The sequence below is a fragment of the Cricetulus griseus genome, chromosome 6 (genome assembly GCF_003668045.3).
Source record: "Cricetulus griseus strain 17A/GY chromosome 6, alternate assembly CriGri-PICRH-1.0, whole genome shotgun sequence".
In the NCBI taxonomy this organism is placed as follows: domain Eukaryota; kingdom Metazoa; phylum Chordata; class Mammalia; order Rodentia; family Cricetidae; genus Cricetulus; species Cricetulus griseus.
In genome coordinates this window covers 26451886-26455134 of record NC_048599.1, presented here as the reverse complement: position 1 = coordinate 26455134, position 3249 = coordinate 26451886, and positions in this window count along the sequence as shown.

Below are 3249 nucleotides of genomic sequence, written 5' to 3'. Positions count from 1 at the left end.
CTGAGGGCCCACATAGCTCTGAGAGCCCCAGGCCTGCCCTCTTGTAGGCTCCAGTGCTTCTGGGCACTCATGGAGGGGGGAAGGGTTATCATATAGTCACTTGGAAGTTTGCTCTCGTCAGTCTCTCCTCATAGATGGGGAGAGCCTTTCACCTGGCAGACGGGGCTCACATCTGAAGGCAGCTCCTCTCTAGGCTCCCAGCCACAGGAGGGAACAAGAGGCCTGTCATCTCCCACTGCCTCATCCTTGACAGCTTAACAACTTGGCACTAGCCTGCTCTGTGAACTGACTAATCTGGCCATCCCTGGCAAACAGGCTGCAAGTCCACCTGTGACAAGCAGATGTAGGAGATCTAAGGGGACTCACCCTCATTGCTTGGCTGTGTGACCCTGGGCAGAAGAACAGACATCTCTGGGCTGCGGGTTTGGGTCTATGAAGTGAGGGGTGTGGCTAGCTATCCAGGCCATGAGTTTGTAAATGCTCCTCTCTTTCTTTCTGTGCACCTTCCCCTGGCATCTCGAGCTTTTGTGTTTCTACTGATATCCTGAGCTCCCTCGAGCTCCAAAGCCCATTCCTTCAGGCTTCTCGATGCCTCTTTATCTTTACCATACTCTCCCTTCTCCACCTGCTGAGTCTCCCTGGGTACTTCAGGACCCCTCAGACATCCGAACACTTTATTTTACACACAATGTTGGTGGTTAGTCCTTCTTAGGAGCATCGGGGCTTCTGTCCTGTGTTCTGGCCTATTATGGAACTTGTGACCTACTAGCGAGTGCCTAGGGCCAAGGCCATTTAGCAGAGGTGCAGGTGGCAAGGACTGCTCAGCTCTCAGTATGTCATCACCATCCCTCACATCACCTTTGGGCCGGCTCCTGGCTCTCTGAAACTTCTCCCAGTCTCCTGCCTTCCACTCGGCCGCCTTGCCCTCTGTGATCCATGGTGCCAGAGTCCTCAGGATGATATGCCCAGTCCCTCGGTGATATGGAAGCCCTTCCTTCCGGCTGTTTCACCACCTCCATGAGGAGCCATTTCTCCAACAGGTGCTTCGTGACCAGGCTCAACGTCATCCCTCCCATCACAGTGCTGTGTGGGTCCACACCCAGAGCCCCTGGGCCAGCATGAGGTCCTGTGATGACCCCAATTCACAGCAACAGCAACCCCAGACTCTTGCTATGTTCAGGGTGCAAGAATCAAGCAAAGAAAGAAACCTGTGACCTTCTTCCCAGGCACGCTGGAGGGAGGGAATTCCTCCCAGGCTTCTGCCCTGCTACAGTTCTGCCTCACTGCCCCTGGCTACCAGCCCCACCCCTCTCTGTCTTGTCTGTCTCCTCCACTAGCACATGCCCTCCAAGAAGGGCAGGCAGGGGCTGTTTGTTCTGTCCTCTGTTCTGTCCCCAGCACCGAGGACAGTGCCAGGCAGAGGAACTCTTGGTTGAAAGAGAGGAATGGAATCCTTGCACGCACAGCAGAGGAGACTCAGCAGCAGGCACGGCAGTGTTAGCAGAGTGATCACAGAGCCTCTCCAAGGAGGTGACATGGCAGAGGCCCAGCGACTTGTTCAAGCGAGGAATGTTCTGGTACAGGAGGCAATCGGTGCAAAGGCCCTGCTGTCTGTCTCAGCCTGAACTATTCAGAAAGCAGCAGGAGTAGTGGCAGTTGAGCTGTTCTGTGGAGGCCAGAGTGGGCAGAGCCAGGGTGGGAGGTAGCTTGAGCCTTTTTCCTGCAGAGTAAACTGAGGCAGAGGGAAGCTAAGTGCCACAAAACAAGGAAGTGTCAGAGGTGAGACCAAACTTGGGGCTGCTGGGATGTGGGGCCAGAGACTCAAGACTTCTCGCCCCAGGGGGCCCCATGACTTTCCTCATTAATAGCTAACCAGGGTGGGGCCCTGCTGGGCTATGTGTGGGCTGAGTCCTGAGCCTTTGGAGCAAAGCCCAGTAACAAATAGGGGATGGCTTCCTCCTTTGGTGTGGTACCATCTTGTCCTTTGAGCAGGGCCATTGCCATCAGAGGATGCCCAATTTTATAGTCTCGAAGACTGGCTGGAATATCACCAGTCAAGGACACAGAGACACACGGTGAGGTGTTGGCCAGTTACGCCACTTAGAACCTTCCTAATTAGGTCACAACTAGGACCCCAGAGTCCTTCCCTCCCCAGCTTCCCCGTAGTCCCTCAGGTTCCCTCTACTTATAGCCAGCCATGCTCACCCCTTCTCTCCAGGGGACCTTTACCCTGATCACTCCCTGTACCAGAGACTCTTGTCCATTGTCCTCAGGTTTGGGCAGCAGCTCAAAGGTCACCTCCTCAAAGCCTTTTCCTCCCTATTTGTCCCGAGGCCTTGCTTTCCATCCCAAGGCCCTTAACAAAAATGAACCCCCTTATGGCTGCTGGCCCACCTGTTTTAGGTGCTCTGACCCCTTTGGGATGTAAGTGCCCCACGATCTTGTTCCCAAGAGTCTCCCCAGGGCCTTGCATAGGGCCTGGCATACAATAGATAAGCAGTAAACATTTGTGGAACCTGAGAGTCTACCCCTCTGTATATAAAGGCAGCAATTGAAGTTCAGAGAGGATAAGTCACTTGCTTAAGGTCTCACAGCAAATGAGAACGTCAGCCAGGGCCCAGCTCAGCTCACCTGACAGCACCCAGTGCTCTTTAACTATTTCATTCTCAGGGCTCAGTCAGACAGACCCACACTCAGCATGACCTCTACCTGCAAGCTCAATTCTAGAGAGAAGGAAAGAGTAGGAAAGGAGGAGGGAACAAACAGGAAGGTAAGTATGAGAAGCAAATGACTCCTTGGGACTTCCCTGTTCCTATCTGACAGACCAGCAAAGTTGGGCACATAGTCTGGGGCCTCTGGGCCTCCAAATCCCCAGCCCTGAATCCTGTCTTGCCTTTGCTGCTCTGAGCTGGAAGGGGTTAAGTTTTGTGCTTGGCTCCTGCCTTGCTGTGGACCGTGGCTGGGACAGAACATCTGTCTGTTGCTATGGTTGCCGTACACTTGAAGGGGATGGCTGGATAATTATGGCAATGCCGCTGAGTGAGGGAGCCGATGCCCGGAATTGGCTCGGACCCTTGCCCACCCAGTGCAGCAGCAGGCATCAGGTCCATACTCTGGGCCATGCAGGAGTCGGATAGAACCTCCTTGGTCTTTGCACAATGAGCAGGCCTGGCCACAGGACCCTGGGGAAACTGTGAGCAGTACAGACACTGTGGCCTTGGGCACCAGAGTGTGGGCAGTGAGCCTGCT